Genomic DNA, 19,960 nt, shown 5'->3' with positions numbered 1-19,960 from the left:
ACCTGTTAAGAATTTTCTTACAATGTTAATTGAATCTGTGGGGCTGGTGCATCAGTATTCTGCTGCTAGTAGTAGTAGTGGGAGACCAGGGGAAGCTGAGTGAATCTGGGAGCTGCAGACTGCCGTGCATAACATCCCAGACTGCAAGGTGTCTCTGACTCACCGTCAAGGCAGCTAGAAAGTGTTGGTTTCCCACTAAAAGCTTGTTTACTTTGTGTCTGTTTTCATGTGCCTCCTGTGTCTGTAGTTAACCAGCCCCCACCAAAAATAAATAAGATTTTGATGTTATACACCTGCCAGAATTATTGGGTTTTCAGTTCACGCTGTCCACCGGCATCAAATGAGTGATTAGATTTCGGCGGCGACTCCTCGCCGCTGACCCCAGGTTAAATCGATGTCCCATTTTTGCCGTTCCCCCGACCGTCCTTCTTGATTGGAACATATGTGTTATTAAGTGTCCTTCCTTTGAGTCGAGTACAGATGAGAACACTGTTTAGCTTGTCGCAGCAGGCTCCTATCTTCAAAACCCGTTTTGTCACTCACACCCCGGAGGCGGTGTGATATTTGTTCAGGAATAACTGGTGGGGAACTCCGTAGGCCTATTTGCAGTGCAAATAGCCCATAATGTGTTATTTCCACCTGACTTGGCAGCCCCTGAAATTAATTGATGAATGGGTGTAGACAGCGCTTTAACAAACACGCCGCATCTCATATTCCACCTGTTCTCGCCGACTTGCTCTGCGCACCTGCGTATTATTTGGAGAGGGAACGCTATTTTTGTGTAAATCGCTCCACAGGTTGCGCATCATGAGGCGTCGTTTTCCCAACATGTCTCCCTGCCGGGGACCACTGAGAGGTCCGGCGTCCGTTTTTGTGACGCCACGAAAACGCCGTCTCCCGCTCCCCCTTTCCGAACCGCGTCCTCTGCTGCCTGCGAGACGTCGTCCGCATTATGTGAAGAAAAACAAATTCTGTCCGGGTCTATTGACATTGCCACATAAACGTTTCACTGGTGATTACAGAGGCAAACATTACCCTCTCCCTCACACAATAACAATCTCTCACCTGTGGCTTAAACCCAAACTGCAAAGCGTTTTGATGAATAGAGGTGAAGTAAGAAGCTTAAAGGCTAACTGAGGGCGAGCAGGTGCTTTATTATTTTCTTTTTTTTTTTGGACAAGGTGACTTTGTAAGTGTTGCGTCTTTAATGCGCTCGGTGGTCTCTTCCTTTGAGAGGAATTTCAGGATTTTGTTTAGAGGCACATGAGAGCACTGAGCCAACCCCTTGTATTATTTCTATTTATTTTTTTTGGAGAAGAATGGCTGCACGATCACAGCGTGGATGATCCCTGTTGTTTTTGCAAATACAGTTTTGTGACATAGGCTATTACCATTTATTATTATTAATTTAGCTGATTTGAAGGACGTAAATTGACTGCGCTTTTACAACTCACGGTACTCTGTTGAGTGTTCTGTTGGGGAAAATGTCCGTACCCCTGGGCATCCGCTTCCAGCCTCCAGACGCTTTTAAAGCACTGCTGGTTATAATGCTTAAGCTCAGACTTGTTGCTTCCCATCCAATAAGTGTATCTGCATGCATGTATATTTAAAATACCTTAATTATCAGAACTGAATGGATGCAGTATTGAGTTTAGACAGTTAAAATATCCCATCGAGATGTTACTGTTCAGTGACGAATAAGACAGCATATGACAGAGGGAGGAAAGTGAAACTACACCTCTCAGTCCAGGCACACGCATGTCAGGGCTGGCAGCACTTTTACAGTTTCACTTTTCAGATGCGTCTGCGTTTCAGCTATAGATGTTAGCGGGATTACACCATGAAATGTGTCTGAGGTGCACATTACTCAGTGTTGCCTTTTGGGATGCTTGTATTTCTGTGGGGAGATTGAGTGTAGCTGTAGGACTCGGTCCAAATGGAAAAATCTGCTTTTCTCTGTGTGTTTTCACAGTGGTGTACTTGCCAACACTATATTGATTTGCTCGAAGGTCGGAGGTTTATTCTAGCGGGACTTAAGTTGGAATCCATCCCATGCCGGTTTACTTTACATCATGATTGCTTGTATTTGTTTAGTTTTTTTTTTTTTGTTTGTTTTCTTTTTCTTAAGGCTGGCTTGCTCGTTCTCTCATTTCTTCTTGTACTTATTTTGCAGTATATACACACACACACATATATATATATATATATATTTTTTTTTACAGTATGTTTAGATAGCTCCACATGTTTGTGATGGTGTAGTCTCGTCTCACAGCGTCCCCGACAAAGCTGTCAGTGGACGTTTTAACATCTTGCAGAGAGATCTGTAAAGGTGGAAGCTCTGTCAGTTTGGTGGATTGATAGGCTCACAGACAAGCATCCTGTCACACCAACTGACAGGCCCAGCATTGTTGTAGTTTGTTGGAAACGTGTTGAATCGCAGCCCTGCGCTCGTCTCTCTGTGCGGCTCCATATCGGCTCCTGCCCTTCCTACCGTATAGCGGGGCTTTAGACCAAATAAGTCCAGGTTTGGGCTTTTGTGATTTATGAAATTCTCTCCCCTTCTTACCGTATGTCCTTTTTTTTTTGTCTCTGCAGGCTGAGACATGAGCTTCTCCCGCTGAACATTATTGATGCTGAACTGGTGAGTTTTGGGGCTGTTCACTGCCGGTGATCGCAGATAGCAGCAACACACATTTCTTTCCTGTGTGTTAGGTGTATTCACCCCTCGTTAGGTTAGCTTGCTAGCTGTTGGAACGATTGTGTTCCCAGAATTTAGTTTAACGGAAACTACCTCTTTAATATTAGTTTGTTTTCTCAAGAGCATCTGGTTCATAATTGCATGTTAATAAGCTAGTCTGCATTAAACCAGCAAGTGGAAATGTATGAATAATATATAGAAAACATACAACCTCGGCCTACCTGACATGTTACGTAAGCTCCCTTTTTAATCTAATGTGTTTCTGAAAGCCATTAGGAAATCAAGCAGTAATTAGGATTTCCCTGCCATCTACCGCTGATCACAGCTATTCACCTGCTTTGTCTTGAGGCCACATTAGTGAATATAGATTTCAGCATCGCAAACATGTTGCATTGTGAGCTGGGAATGGCTGACGTTTTATTGGATTTGCACTGAATGATGAAAGCAAGAGGCCTAATTTTTCACCGTAACTTGCATATGAGACTGATGTGCAGCGCTCTAACGTCCAGACATCACTCATTGATAAGTAGGTTGCGTTGCTGCTGCTGCTGATGCCGCCGCCACCACCGCTGTCGCTGCACTATGCTCCCTCGCGCCACGCACACTGTAATGGAGCTCAGATGGGATTGCTCTGTATAATATTCTCTGTTTTAATGACGAAATTTGCATTAATAATGTAAAGTGTGGCATGAAGGCTGCCGGTTGGCTGTGCATGATTAAGCTTCATATGCTCTGAGCTTTGCTTTTGTAGATTAGAAGGTTTACGTTTTCATTATCCCTTGATTATAATTGCCCACGGAAACACCTTTTGAAAATTATGTGACGATTAATGGGGAAAACCCTACTACAGTACTGTTATGGTGGATTATTTTTTTTTTATTTTAGAAAAGGAAAAACCTTTTGTTTAGTTTTAAAGATATGATAAATCGCTTAAATCTTACAGGTGTCTCTGTAGAAATAGATTTATTTATATTAGAAAAGCAGCAATGCAGACGCTAATCATTTAATATGGTGGAAAAAATGAAGGTGTAGGGAGAAGAAGATTTAAACAATTTAAACACACACACAAAAAACCCCATCATATCACATAACATCATTTACACTATAAACTGATCTCATTGTTATTCATAAATACACTGAGGTTCTCTAACATACCCTTGAAATGCCTGTGTTCCTAGATGGACCCAACTGGAGCCCATATATTTACATCACATTTACATTATAGCTTGCGTTAACATTCAAATGACTGCACAGTGTAGCGATATGGTGCTATATGTGCTGAAGGAACAATGATATATCTCAACAATACGTCAGTACGTCATTGCCCATAATATATTTTTAGTGTCTTCTTGTCATTACGTTTATTTTCGCCAGTTATTGTTTTGTGGCTAATATCACATCACAGGAAAACTTTATGAGACACATACAGCTTTAACAGGTTGGTTGCTCTCTTGTTATGATTTCTGAAAACATGCTCTCACTTGACCCCAAATTCATCGATAGTTAGCATAAAAGGAAGTAGTGGTCTGAGCTTGTGTTTGCAGTTCCTCCATTTTGGCTGCATGGTAGCACAGATATGAAAGAAGAGAACACCGTCATAGCGTTACAGAGCATTCCCGCATAAACTGTTCCCTCTATCAAACAAAGAAAAAGAATAACAGTCAATGTTCTTCCATTCGTTCTAAATAGAGAAAACTCCAGTGTTATTAGGTTTAGCATCAGCAGTGTCAATACGCAAAACCATGATTCCAGCACTGGGGAACCTTGTGATACCCTCTGCTGCATTTTCCATGACCATGACATTCATTGAAAATATGGATGTGACAGTCACTTGAGGCTGCACCCAGGCGGGGGAAGTGTCACTTTAAGGACCGACGTCGTTAAATGTAATCCAATTAGATACGGCCCCTCTTAAAGTAGTGTGATATACTTTTAAATATGGTGACACAGCTTGTTTTAGAATATAACAAAATGTTCATAATAGTGTCCAGAATATTGCTTTTTTGTTATTACTAGGGGTGGGTGATATATCGCAGTATTTATTGTTCTGATTTAATATCGATTTTGAATGTCTTAATATTGATTTTAAAAGAAACAGAAAAAGTCATGTTTTGCAATAAAGTGCAATAAATTGGAAATGGAAATATTGTTTTTTGACTCAATTTGTCCAATGAATTATCACTGTCATCTGATGTACATATATACAATGTGTATTTTAAGCTGCATTTATAATTTCCCAGTGAAATATGTAGAATATTGAAACATATACGATATCATAATATCGTATAGTGACTGAAGTATCGCGATTCGTATCGTATCGTGAAATCCTTGCCAGTACCCACCTCTAGTTATCACTAATATGTCATTCATATTTGTAAAATAACTAAATTAAAATGTCCATGTTAACTTCTGCCACACTAACGCACTAGATGTTTTTAAAATGAAAGGACTTTGCATTTTTAATATCAAACAGAACTACAGAACAAGGTCATTCAGGCTGTGCACTCTCAGAGACAATTGCTGAGATACTACAAGAAACACTTAATCATCATGGATGTTCAGTTGCACTGGCCCGTGTCGCTGCTCAATATATCCAAGCATCACTCTCCGCTTTTAAACCACTCAAGTCCAATCTTTCGGCTTCAAATGCTGGATTGCTGATCAAAACCTGGCCTCAACCCTTTACTGGTGCAGATGCTGTACATTATAAAGAGATGTTGGAGCACTGTTTGCAGCTTAAGGAAAGAAAGATTAGTGATTAGAGAGTGTCTTCACTACAAGGGTAAGTGTGGCTGGAGGGCGAATATAATGACGGGGTATTCTCTGCAGACTCTCTGCCGGCAGCAGACATGGAGGGAGAGAGATGGCCGGTGAAAGCAAACCGGACAGAAAGAGAGGGAGGCTCTCACGCCAACAGATGGGAGCTGCAGTCATCAAGTCAATATTTACTCTTTCTTAACAAAAAATTGGCAGCGTTAGCTTAGCTGATTCAGTAGCAGGCGACGGGAGTAGCATAGTTTGTGTGAAATAGGCTTTGAGGAGCAAAATCAACACTTCAGTGATAATGATTGTAGCTTGGCTACGCACGTGGGTCTGAAAATACATCGGAGCCAACCCGCCCCTCGCTTTTGTTCAATGCACACACGGCTGCAATGTGCACATTCACTTTACCCATGGCTCGATCCACTATGGGGATACACGTGAACGCAATTTGCACTTCCAATTAAACTGCCGACCTTCGCTCCAGAATGCAGAACTTGATTTCGTACCATCCTCTCCTGGATAGCTATTATTAGCCAGCTAGGCCAATAATAGAGAGAATAAGGCTTTACAACACACTGACGAGGATCATTGAAGTCAGCAAAATTATTGAATTTATCCCACTGTCAATATTTGAGGTGGGAAATGAAGAGAAATTTGAGGCATTGATCAGTTGAGATATGTATATGTTTGTAATATCTTGAGCTTGTATTTATTATAAGAAATCTTAGTTCTGAGTTAGCTTGTGTCTGATGCAAGAGAAAGTTCTTTGAAGTGTTTTCTGAAGGGATGCGAACTTCGCATAAGGACAGAGGACACTGTGAAAGAATGAGTTAAGATGCTGAAGACATAGCAGAATACATTAGGCTAGGGTTAGCCTAAAGCATCCTGCTGAGCCTCCAACACAGCTCCAACACATGACTTGCTGGCCAGATCAGATGACTAGATAAACAGCAGGAATGTTGCTTCTTCCTCTTTGTACAGTGCTGTTGTTCTGTCGGGGATGGGAGAGAGAGTTGGTGCGTGTGTGTGTAAGTGCAGTTGTATTAAGTAAGCTGTGGGGACAAAAATCGGTTTAGATGGCAGTTGGGATAAGGACTAGTTCAAGGTAAAAAGCAGTTCGAATTACGGTTTCTCCGGGAAGTGGATGTAAGTCAACTTAAAAATTCTCTAGAGATATGAAAACATGACTGTGTCTGAGTGTGTGTCAGAAGAGCATCGTTAATCAACCCACTACTGTACAAGATAACAAATCCGAGCAATTATGTAACGTTTAACAGCTGAGCTTATCACAAACCCTGCTCAGCTAAGTTGAAATGCCGACTGCAGAGCGTAACACTATTGTCTCTATTTTGTTATTGACTTGCATAATCTAATGGCTGCAAGGGATTGCCCGGTTTTATGCAGATTTCCCCAAGTGGAACAGCATGAAGTATTTAATATGGGCCTAATTTATGTCTTTATTTGTTTTATGATTTCAAAGACAAAGTGGGTTTTAATGGTGTTTTAGTCAAGCGTACTTTGGAGTTTACAGCTCATAGAATAAGAAGCACTGTCGGAGAAACACAAATTTTAAACTTAGTATAAACACACAGTACAACACAGTCCTCTCACATGGATGTCGAAGGCCTGCCAGATGTTTGTCAATGAACCATGTCCATCTTTCATTAGCCACTTCTCACATGTCTTTTAAACAAACCTCTGGGGTTAGCACATAAATCCTTCAGATGGCTATCATAACAAACTGTGGAAGTAATGTAAAGTTTAGAAAACTGTCACATTCAAAGCACATCATGAGAGGAGTATTGTAAATCTTACTTTGGCCTGGGCTGGGGGACTTTTTTTTTCTTCTCCTCAGCGACAATATTATTCCACATGACAAAGAATAGCAGCTTCGCCTGCTTTGCTTCTGTATCCCCCTAGTGACTGCTTTTGATATGCTACATGAAAATGATAAGCCGAGCTGTGCTCTGGATTTAGAATAAGTTGCTTGAGAAGATCAAGAAAGCAATGACGTGAAAGAATAACGACTGGAGAGTTGTGTGTGTCTGACACCAGAAACAACATCTTTTGTGTTTCACAAACAGTTGCTCTTAGCTTTTTCAGACATGTACTTGAAGGGAAGTGGCTGAGACGTTTTAAAAGAGATTTAAACATAACAATGAAATGTCTAGTTGAAACTTAATTAGAAGTAGATTTTTAACATTTGCTGCAAAGCTTCTTAGAAAGCAAGTAATACTCAAAAGATGACAGATGCCAATTACACAAACAACTGAGATAAAAATGTTCTTCTTGTTGCTGGTGCCTCTTAACATTCTAGCAATCGGATGCTTATTGTAATGCTACCATAGCTTTATGTCAACGTGACATCCGTCCACTGATACGCTCCAAAATAATTCAGTCCGTAACACAGCCTCAAGGCATCATAGGCAGCTAGCGGACTGCTAATAACAACAATAACGGTTTTCAGCACAGAACAGCATGAAACCTTCCACGCAGAGAGTTTGCTTCCCTTGGGCAAACTTTGATATCAAGTATCTGGTGGTTCCTTAACATAGTTTATCTTTCTTGACTCAGTCACTTTGTCTGTGTCAACGTCTCCTGTTGAAACTATTAATTATCAGTTGAGTTCCCATAGTTTTAATCAGCAATGAGAAGAAAAAACATATGAGTTGCTTCATTGTGGTAGAAAACACTAAAAGGAATGTTTGTTATTTTCCTCTTTCGGACACGGTTGTTCCGCCAATTTTATGTATTTTCCAGATTTAAATAAGCTCACGTCAGATTCATCCAAAAGTCTATAAACTAAAGTCTATAAACATGTAACTTGTTCTATCTTTAAAAAACAAAACAAAAACAAAAACATAATAACATTAATGTCTTAGGTATGTATTCCTAAACTTTCCTCCCCAGCAACGTCGAGGAGATGAGTTTGATTTGGTACGTGTTTACCGCGGTCATCAAGTTCAGTTTATTACACAGCGAATATTCCACAAACAAATACTTTGTCACATAGTTTGTACCCGAGCAGAGCAACTGGGGGATCTTCTTTTTATAGCTGTGCCAAATGCATGTTACTCTAATTACGTAGTCAGTAGTCAAAAGTAATTGCAACTGCAATCTGATTTCATGCTGCACACAGCGTGACGAATTTTCTGTACAACAGCAGAGCACAGTATTGATGCCTTGCCGAGGAGTTGGAGTTGCAGCCTTCGAGTCTTAATCGAACAGCTCGCCGTGGTTGCTCATGCTCTCTGCTCCCTTGTAAAATTTAAAAATGACAATCTATTTCATATTCAAAGGCGACCCACTGTCAGTTGAGCTCTCCAAGACTGTAGGAAAGTGAACAGCAAGATACCAGTGAGATGAAACATGCTGGATTCTCATGAATACATTGTTTCTTGTGGAAGGAGATGTATATTACGAGTGTTTTTTCCTGTATACATTTATTTTTTTATTCTTTTTATGATGTCTACCATATTGCTTAATATAAAACGATAACATTCTAACAGTCAGTTAACACTAGTATGTAAAGCAGTGTTTTGGCATCACTGCTGATATCATATACATTAGCTGCCGTTTTCATGGGAATGAAGTCAAAGGCTTGAATCACCCCATTCAAAAAGCTTTAAATTGTAGTAAAACTGCTGATTAAACTAAGGACGACAAATCTTCTGACTACCATAAGCAGCACATTTAACAAAATTCATGCTCGGTCCTTGGTCAGAATTTTGTACACAAGCTTGTTTTCTCATATCATGACTATTGTGTTGAAGCTCTAGAAGACAGTTTTGGCCACAGAGGTCCCATATGGTCTAGCGGTTAGGATTCCTGGTTTTCCCCCAGGCGGCCCGGGGTTCAGTTCCTGGTAATTGGAACTTATTTTTGGGGAGAACTGTGATGCTAAGGGGAGCAGGTTTGGGACACTCTGAAGAAAGCACTCAATCTGGCTGGAGAAAGCACTCAACCCTTACATGATTCCCACTTCTCTGGATGTGCTCACTACTCTTTATGAGTACACATGGGTTGACACAAATTATATCTATCTATCGAGATGGATGGATGGATGGATGGATGGATGGATGGATGGATGGATGGATGGATGGATGGATGGATGAGCCCAGTGTTAGAGATTCGTGGTCTTAAGCATGTTAAAGAAACACTGGAGTGCTTCATGTTTTCAGCTTTGTACAGAGAACTCCCCACAGTGATGTCATGTCATACTGGTACAAATGATGCCATATAACAGCTATCAGTATTAGCTCGGCTTGAATAGCTTCCTGTCATTGGTGCCTCTATTGTAATCCACTAATTAGTGAGCACAATGGTGGAAAGGGAAAAGTGCTCTCCTCGTGTGTGTGTGTGATATGTACGTGCTGATAGACCCAGAGCTAATTTTAAAGACAGTCGTCCATCATTCTCCAAAGAAAAAGGAGCTGTGCTTTCTCTGGCTCACTTAGCAGTCAGATCCCTCTCACCTTTTCTCTCTGCCTGGATTTCACTCCCTCTGGCTGCTTCGCTCTCTCTGGCCCTCAGGGAGCTGGCTCCTGACAGCATCACGCAGAAAGAATAAAATTGAAACGTCAAAGTGCATGCGAAGTGTTTTGATCCCTCAGAGGGTTAGCCGATATGTTAACTGGCCGTCGTCTTTCTAACAACGGGTGATTGCTGACATATTTGTGGAGGTGTTTGTGGGGGACAGAAACAACATCGTTGTTCTTTGTTCATAGTTTTCATGTAAAGGTGGAGTTAGTAATTTCTGAGAAACTGTTCATATTTGAACTCATCAGCAAAACAAACACACTCCTCCCTTCGGTGTTCGTTTAAGTAATGTAACTAATGTCAGCTAGCTAACGGATTAACAACCTGTTCCCTTCAGTTCACCTTCAATTGCATACACAAAAGAAAAGACGGTTTCTTGGAGCCGACTCCATAGCCCCAGACACAGATGCTTATAATTCTTCCGCTGCTTCAACTGACACTACAATAACAATATAACTTGATACTATGAAACATGACAAAACAGTTGTTGCCTATGAGGGCAGAAACAGAAAAACACCCCTCTTCAAGTTCACCAACTTAGCATTAGCCACAGCCACTCCTCTACTTTCTCTTCTTAATTTGTTCTTCACCTTCACCTTTCTTTCCACCCCCAGCAACCACTTAATATGGCTTTTTAGTCATTGTCGTCTTTTGTGACAGTAGGAAACCAGTGTAACAACATGGGTAATGTGTCCAACTCCAACTGTCACTTTCTATTTCGTGTCCCCTTTAAAGGTTAATTGTTTAGCCACATTTAATTCTCAAAGAGGCGGACAACGGGTGACTGTGTATAGCCAATATATTTGTCCAATTGCCCAATTAAAAGTGGGGCCATTTCTGTTTTTGTCTGCCTGTCTTTGTTTTCCCCGTCTTTTTGGACACCTCTCTGAACTCGTGACATTTTTCGTGACATTAGGTCTTTTTTGGGAAACTGGTAATTAATAGTTTCAAAAGGAAACGTTCTACGGGTGGTAAACCCACATGACCAAGGTCTGTAATGATCCGTTACCATGTAGGAATCTGGTCATTGTTTTTTTTTTTGGATATCGCTAGGTGTAAAGTTGTATGTTTTAAATCAAGGTTTTACACTTGTACACTTACACTCTCTCTGTATGCTAAACATCCATCTAATGACAGTTATTTAGCCCAGAATAATGTCTGTAAACAGGGTTGACAAAACTTCCTAGTCTCAGATGGCAACATGACAATATCTGATACATAGCCCCCTATCAAACCACAGTATGACACTTTTGTGATTTGGTTTGCATGTGGATTAGCCAAACAAGTTAATTTGTGAATGCAAGTAGCCACATTTTGTGCCTTTTAGACTGCGCTAGCTATCAAGCTCCGTCCATCTTTCAACCATTTTGCTAATCAGCTGCCTATTGCAGCTTCGTAATTGCTGTGTACAGAATTGTCTCATTTTCTCAAGTTGCAGTGCATTAGGAGGGATCAACTTCCATTCATGCAGTTCAGTCATTTTATTGTTTCTTTCTGTCCAGATATTTTCTATCTTTCATTTTCCAGTCTGGTAACCCTGCCTCAGTCTTATCAGAAGCCCCCCTCCCTGTGGGACACAGCTGCATGATAAACAGGGAGGATGTTATTTATTTATTTTATTTAACTCACAGTGCTCCTCGGGCCAGAGAGACGATGGCGTTTGACGTCCTCTCACGGTGACTCTCAAAAGAACAATACTGAAGAGGAACGCAAATGACATCACGGACAAAATGAGAGTTATTTCACGGTGCTGTGACAGGTGCTGTTCGTGGCAGCAAAGCAGCCAAGAGTGAGTCCCCACAGAGCGGGCTTTGGGTTGGGTCGGTTTCCTGAGGTGGGGACATATGCTGTTATCACTTGAACTGTCTAGTCGTTCTCTTCACTCCTTAAACCAGCTCATAAGAGACCTTTCGGTGGTTGTCACCCTAGAAGCCCCTATGGTTTTCTAAAAGATACCAAAATACACACAACATATCTCCAATGTGTAGATCTAGTTTAGGCTATTCCAGGTAACGTGGATAATGTCATTTCCCCTGCCATATCCCATCTTGTGATACCTGTGGGAGTCCGTCGGGTTGGCTGTGTTAACGGTGCTGTCCTTTTAATCAGCACCCTGTGTGTTTCCCCTGTAGAGCTGTCATTTGTTGAGAGATGACGGTGGAACTGCCACTGTTTGCGCCGCTTAAATCCTGTGACAGGCGGGGGTGAGATTACGAGCCTCTTACCTGATGCCCTAATCAAAGGAATTATTACAGCACTGCTGGATGTTACTCGAAATAGCACCTTCTAAAAATACACACGGACTCGCAACCCATACGCACGGAAGGTGCGGGAGGACAGAGCCTTCCAGTTAGCAAAGTGCATTTCTCCTTTGTTTGATATTGTGCGTTCTCCACTGAGCCGTCCTAGCTGAGGTGCACGGGTTTCCATGGCAGCACTTTAGAGCTCCTGTTTGCATGAATCTGAACTGAACTAAAAGTTTCTTTTTAAATAAACTGGGGCTAATTCCCTCTTGTTTTGATGGATATAGTATGAAAAAGTATGAAGCAAACATTGGCCTTTGTGTATGTTCCGCTGTTGTGTTCTTACCCGAAATGCCGAGCAGAACATAAATACTGGTGTCTGTATGTGAGACGAGGCTTTCCTTTTTTGGTGCAGAGTGTACCCCCTGATCCTCTCCCCTGGCTGAAGAGGCCTGTGAACAACTCGTGTCCAGTGAGGCCACTTGACATGTGGAATAGTTCATCCACAAAAGCTGCCACTGCGGGAAAAGCCCATTCACACAGAAAGGATGGTTAGAGACATAGACAATCCTTGCAGTTCTTGGTGGCACAAATGGGATTTTCACACGGCCATGTCTTCCATAATCCTGTAGCCTTGGCAAAAGCCGTGGACTCCCTCCTTTGTTGTATATTAAAATTTCAGAATTTCCTCTTATCACTTGGACTGAAAATGTACATTTTATTTGTACAATGCTATTTGTCCCACGCTTGAAATACAATAGTGCTTTTACTGGGAAATGTGAGATTCAGATAGCTGATCATACCTAATGAGGGATCTCTTTCCTGGGAAAGACTCATTGTTCAGGAAATGGCCACATTGGAGTTAATGAGCAGAGAGCTTGTGTAAACTAGCAAACAATCAAAACGAGAGGCAGATTGTTCCAGAGTAATGTCTCAGGCATGCATTAATTCAAATGGTCTGTGTTCGATGGCTGCGTTTGTTGCATGTGCAAATGTAATTTGGCCTGAAAGTATATTAAAATTCAAATATGCAACGTACTCAGTCATTAGGTTAATGTTACCGTATTGATTTCCATATGAACATAGTGTATGAGTGGTCAAAGCAGAGCAGTTAATAGCCTTTTAATTCTTTTAAAAATGTTCCCCTCCAAAAAAATATATTTAATAGTACGTCTTCTGCAAAACTGAAACAGAAGGGCCCATCACAGGATACATTTTTTCACCCCTTTCAGCAATTTCAACCTTAATAAGCAAAGAAAATCCCAGATGTAAATACTGTGTGCGGAACAGCAACTTTTCCTCACTTAGTTGCTGAAATCTTTCCTGGGCTGTCTACACTTATCTGCCATAGTTTATCTTCCAAAGTGATTGTATAAAGAAACCATTACTGCCCTGTTCCTGTCCTGCTCTGGGCAAAGCAAGACGGAGCTATGATGATGAGGTGAGGGGAGACACCAGCACAATCACAGTCGCTGCTAAGTACAGGAAACGTCGAGGAATTTGTCTGGTCCCCGCTGCAGACATAAGGATATAAGATGCCTTGCCAAGAGGAGGATTATCCTCCTTTCCATCTATAGTTTTGTTCCTGTTCCACTCCCTCATATTGCCTGTCGCCCGCTATCCCTTTGACCCGTTCCACACTTTACATCTGCACTATAAGCTTTTAGCTCGTTCTCGCTGACATGCCTGCCATTCAGAGGCTACAGCGGAGCAGATGTGGAGGTGGTGCAGTTTGTCTAATTTGCCAGCTCATTTCCACCGCTCTCTCTGACAAACGCAGCCTTCCTTTAGGGAAGCGGCTTCCTATTAAAAGTTTATTTAGCAGAAGCCAGAGGAATGATTAAAATTCTGCACTTGCCAAATAGGATGAAGAGCATTGTGGGGAAGAGTGATTACACCTCAGTGTGTTTTGCGCGTGCTCATGCTTGTGGAGGGACATGAGCTAGTGTTTTTTTTTTTTTAGTCTGTGTGTCAGTGTCTCCCCTGAAGGCATCACATGCTTCCGCAGTGTTACTGTAAGTGTACAAGCTGAACAATGTTAGTTAGCACATGGAATATACGCAAATTACGCTTTTTCATCATTTCTTTGTGTGTCTGCTTTTGCTCTTTCTCTTTTCAGAGTGGTCCAGTGCTATCTTCCAGTGTTTCCCCTTCCCTCAGTTTTCTGTCCCTCTGTCTGTCACCCGGTAAGTACACTCAGACTCACCTCCCACATATTCAGTACCGAGGCTTTCAGTGTTTTTCAATCCTTTACGTAATCACCAGCTTATTGAACTGCAAATTGCTGTCACCTTTACAAAACAAGCCATAATTTCCCCTTAATGTACTGTATATGAAAAGGCATTGTGTGATGTCTCCACTTTTTGCCGCGCATGACAAGTGTGCTGTACTACATGAGTGTGGCGAGTATCAGTTTAATTATTGTCATGTTAAAATTACCAGATCAATCCATATCTTCAGCAGCTCTGGAGAAGTTGTGGAGGCAGAAAGTTATAATAGTCACATAAGCAACATTTGGCTGTGATTTTCAAATTTACAAGTGAACTTTTTGGACTTGTGAAACTTTAAATTGACAAACAACATCATCATTCACACTGGTTAAAAGATGATTCGTCACACTCGGGTAATTTTGCCAAATAAGATGTAACAGTAGCCTTTTCATTAAAATGCCAGCTGGCCTTGCGACAGCATCATGACTAATATTTTTCAACTCGATTATGTTTGTGTTATTCTGACCAAAACAGAGTTACACGTGTTTCACGTGAAGGTAATAAAAGCTGGTTTAGGTCTTCTGTTGGAGCACTACAGCAACAGTTGTTACAGACTGATATACAAATATAGAATAAACAAGGAACTGTTTTCTGTCTCCCACTGAGCCATGTCTTTCACCTCGGTGAGACAGATGACATAACAAGAAATGGTCACGATCCATGTTGTAATTTTTTGTTTGGGAAATAATCTGTTATGCGTTCGACATCTTGTTTTTATTGAAAACTGTGTTGCGCGGAATCTGAATACGGGAACACACCAGCAGTGGTTAGGATAAGCTACAGTGTCTTCTGTGTCATGGTGCACCCTAACCAAATATAGAGAAATGTTAGAATCACTGTGTATCCTAATGTTAAGCAGAGCACTCAGCCAGTGCTTTGTACATGTGCCCAGGAAAACAACAACACAAGCCAGCCTTAATGTATAAATCCCAGCTATCTGTTATCGCCAATTACGGGGCTTGTTTACTAGAATTGAGGGACTTGGTGGATCTGTTCTTATGGGTGTGTGTATGTGTGTGGCTGTAGCTTTTAATGATGGGAGTAGATGGCCTCTGTTAGGAGATGTGTGTTCTCTGGCAATGCCTGAGGGGAGTTGGTTAGGCTGGGTGGGCTAGTGAGTCCCCGTGTCTCTATAAATACACACTGGGATCCCATTCAGAGGCTGAAATGGGCCTATTTGTGTGTGCGTCTGCATGACGCCGCTGCAGCCAGGCAAACTAGAGGCTATTACTGGCCAGCAGGGTTGCTATGGAGACCAGTGGTGTCAGAGAGGAGCAACATCTGTGGGGTGTTTGTTTGTCAAGATAGGTTTTCCTCTTTGTGTCTCGCCTTTTACTTTTCCTCACTCAAAAAACTCACTGTTACTGCCAGGGAAAGACTAATGGCGAGTGAAGTTATAAAGCCTCACACAGAATCCCCAGTCGGCCGTCATTAGTGTTTTGGTAAACATGGCACTTGAATATGGAACTGATTTGTGATCTCTATTTTCTTGGGAAATAGTTGCGCTCCCTATGCTCAATCATGCTCACAGTAGGCCCTCAGGCTGTCAGTCAGCAGGGACTACGGGGGACTCTTTTCACTGGGTTCACGCCAGTGGAAAGCTCACATTCTGGGGAAGCATTTAACCCATGCCCCTTCCAGCTCCCTCACTCCACGGCTCCCCTCTCTATATGGACATGTTCTATTTCCACAGCGTCTTTCTACTGGCTGCCTTATCGGCAGCTCAGCAGGGCACAAATTCTCTTTTAATAGGTACTTATTTGGGCAATAGGAGAAGTCCCATATTTATGAGCAACCCCCCCCCCTCCCTCTGGTCCATTTCTCGTTGCTTCAAACCCTCGAGCTTCTATTTATTACACGTTTTGTCTTGCTAGGTTATCCTTCATTTTCCTGTAACCCTTTCAGACGGAGAGCAAAAAGGAGAGTGGGCGGAAGCCTGCGTCTTTGGCAGACATGCCAGATGCGACAGAGCACTCCCCAAATTTAATTCCTCCTTTTCAGTATTCATTAATGTGGAACCTTTTCATCCTCTCAAAGTTTTGTCTCTGCCTCCGTATGGTGCTGCTTTGCAGTAGTCAGCGCAAACAGGTTATGATGTTTACTGTGATTAAAGTCCAACGGGCTTGAGATTATCTGAGTAAAATTGAATCTCTTTCAAATGAAATTCAGAAGCCCTCAAACTCATCTCGTAGGTCTCGCGGAATATGTTGCGTGGATGTGTATCGTCTGTATGTTTGACCATATTTGGAGAAACCTGGCCCGCAAGTGCCCCTTGCAGTGTATGTGTAACTGGGCAAACCAAACCTCTGACCTCCTAATCTGGTCTAAATGAGACCTTCGTGCACACAACACAGTGGTGCACAGTGCAGAGCGGCAGAGTCTGTGATGTAACATTTGCTTTTGAAATAATTTGGAATTTTCACTCTAGAGGCATCCCTCTGCAAAGGCCAGTTACCTAACTTTTCATCCCCAAACAGGCTGCACCTACGTTCATCCCCTCGAAGTGAAACATCAAAACATTTAAAATTAAACTAAGCCTCGTGTTTGGTTATGCCCTTACATGCCTTCAGTGGTATGGCTGTCATAGCCAGAAGTATCTTTTCAGTAATATTTATGTTCTGTTTGTGGCGCACACAGGTCTACATTAAGAAATAGAAACCTAACATCTGCTAATAACTGCTCGTGTAGCCAGGGAAGGTTTAGTTCAGGAGTCACTGAAATTTATTTTGCAGTCATCTTTCTTTTGACATTTTTAAACATTTTGTCTTTGTTTCTGCAATAGTGGCATTTAAAATCAATTGCATAGAGTTCTCCTTCTAATACCCATCTTCCGGTGATGTTTCTATTATTAACCAGACACGGACACCAGCTCCTCACTATCATCCTGTGAAAAATGGTCTTTTCCATCTTCCATTTGGTGACTTCAGTCACACGTATTCATCACTGCACAAAGACTGTGGGATTTCTAGTTATTTTCTTCGACTGTGTTTCCCCCAGCGTTTTCCCCTCGCAAAGCTTCTTGAAGTATCACAGAAATATGGATTTCCCAAGGAATGTGAAAGTCTGTGTCCCGGTCTCAGGATCGGATTAAGTGTGTTGGTGCGTCATCTTGGCCCCCTCCTCGTTGCGTTCAGGGAACTCCCAGAGTGAGTCCCTTTTTAAAGCAGACACACAAATGCATGTACACACAGTGAAACGCGCAATGGTCTAAATACCTCTGATGGAGATTGTTGATAACTCGGGGATAGCCCTCTCATGGCCTTGCCTCCCTTTTTTCCTCCTCTTTCTCTCCCTTTGAAGGGCCTCAGTGTTCTCTCAGGGAGGGTAATTATTGGCCCTCAGGTCAACAGACTCTGTCTCTCCTTGTCACGCACACGTACACACTAATATCCACAGTTTGGCACGGGCTTTAGGCCTTCATTTATTAGGTGGAAGCTCTGTCCATTAGGACATGTGTTAAATTCCTTGTATAACTTAGTTTGGCAGAAGGTTGAGGTAGATGACTATATATAGAGCTCTTTGACTATGTGGATGTATGAGTCCTAGCATGAACTAATTAATTAATTTAGTGTATTTTCATCTTCAGTTTACGATAACAAAAAAAAAGTGTTTGAGAGAAAGGACAATCCTATTAGCCATTCTTGTATTATTCATCATATTTGTGCTGACATCTCTCTTCGTTATGTGTCATTTTTGTATTAGTACATGGTCTATTTGACCACAGCAGTGACGGCAGTGTGTGTGACTGAAAGACAGTCAGTTAATTATGTAACCCGGGACCAAGGAGCTGGATGATCCTCGACTATAAAAGGCAAAGAAGAGGGTAGAAGAGTCATTTGCCTCGGAAAAAAAAGACATTCTTCCCTTCTACAGCAAAGTAGCTGCTGTCCCAGAGAAACAAATTGGGATTATGGAATTCTGTACATACTGTACATTCACAGAGGAGCATATGTCAGTGAGCTGACAGTAGAACCTTTTGTTATTGGAGAAAGTGGTATTTCAGTGTGTATAATACTGTGCATAGTTCATTGCAATATCACATTATTCATTTGTTGTTTTCTCTCACTTGGACACATTCACTCCAGGGAGCTGCCACAACCACAATCTACTAATTGACACTTTCACAGGAGCAGTTGTTTACTGTGGATTATGAGCCTTGCTCAAGGGAATATCTATGGTTGTTTTTTGAAGGATACATGCAGGATGCAACTGTATGTAAAGATGAACCGTTTGTGACAACGCCGATGGGCGACCTCCAGCAGACGGCTAGCAACTTGTGAGGCACCCACCTGTCACCGCAGCCACGCCTTCAGTTATCCAGAACTTTAAACCTTGATATAATTTAAATGGCCAGCATTGGGGAAATTGGCTCTAGAGACCAACCATGTTTTTTGAACTTGAATTTCTGGCATTTAGTTGGCCTTTTTGGAGCTGACCTCAAGTGACCATTAAAGAAAATGCAGTTTTTGTCGCTTCAGGATAGTCTCTGAATTATTTTTCAGGCATGGAGGTTGACAGCAGTTCTTGTGTTCAGCACAAGTCAGGCGCAAACCTTTTAGGAAGAAATTAATTCATTAATTCTGATAAAATTATAGAGATGTCACTCGCTACTTTTCTTCTCAGTTGCTGAAGTAAGAAAAAATGTTTTTCCAAGACAGCCCCGTGATTCAAAATTTCAAAATCTTCTCATCACGATCCTCCTCATTTAACCTTTAATCAAACACTATTGTCTGAAGTACACAGTATACGCCATGTTCATTCATCGTTCACTAAGAAGTCAAAGTGAACTAAGATTAACACAGACACGGACATAGAAAAATAAGGACATGCACATAAACACAGATATTGACTTATGCTACACTGCCACTCACATACACAGACAAAGTCACACTGCTGGAGGGGCACTCAATTGACTGTCAGTCAGTGAGCAAAGTGGCACCCAAATATCGATCGACTGACACAAGCAAAAAGGGTATTTCATAGAACTTCAGTTCGGATTAGCTGTTTGTTTTCCACTCCCTCCCCTACGCTCTTCCTTCAATTGTGCAGCTCTGTTGACTGAACTAGTTCAGAAACGCGTTCCCTTCACCCCAGGTTTTGTGTAGTTGGCAATGGCATGGTGGCTGCAGTTAGAAATGAGGAGTTGTGATAGCCAGTGAAATCAGAATTCGTGCACAAGCAGGATCTTTATCTTTGTTAGCACACGTTCTCTTTTCCCACTACACCATCCAAGTCACTAATTTGTGAAGTCAGGTATGGGCAACATTATCAGTTTTATGATACTGCTCTGTATCTCAACATGAGTGCTTTGTGACTGTGCAACAAACTATGGGCAAACATGAACTGCTAAGTGGATACTATCTCATACGGTAAGGTTTTAATCGAGCAGATGGTAACGTAGGTAGTTGAACAAACCTTCCACCACCAGAATCTGTAGTCTGGTTGTG

The 19,960-nt window shown here is 41.8% G+C and overlaps 1 protein-coding gene across 4 annotated transcripts in view; it reads left to right on the top strand.

Annotated features, from left to right (window-relative positions):
• The window catches only part of LOC124998714 (1-phosphatidylinositol 4,5-bisphosphate phosphodiesterase beta-4-like), a 55,622-nt gene that overhangs the window by 1,083 nt on the left and 34,579 nt on the right, over positions 1-19,960 (top strand). For 2 of the 4 annotated variants that reach the window (XM_047573201.1, XM_047573198.1), the window contains exons 2-3: positions 2,596-2,641; positions 14,363-14,429. The gene's annotated coding sequence lies outside the window, so the exon portion shown is untranslated. The remainder of the gene's footprint in view (positions 1-2,595; positions 2,642-14,362; positions 14,430-19,960) is intronic. The other 2 variants (XM_047573200.1, XM_047573199.1) reach the window with 2 other exon arrangements.

This window comes from Mugil cephalus, chromosome 21, assembly GCF_022458985.1.
Source record: "Mugil cephalus isolate CIBA_MC_2020 chromosome 21, CIBA_Mcephalus_1.1, whole genome shotgun sequence".
In the NCBI taxonomy this organism is placed as follows: Eukaryota; Metazoa; Chordata; class Actinopteri; order Mugiliformes; family Mugilidae; genus Mugil; species Mugil cephalus.
Note: the sequence above shows the minus strand (reverse complement) of the source record. Positions and strands in the feature narration are given on the sequence as shown.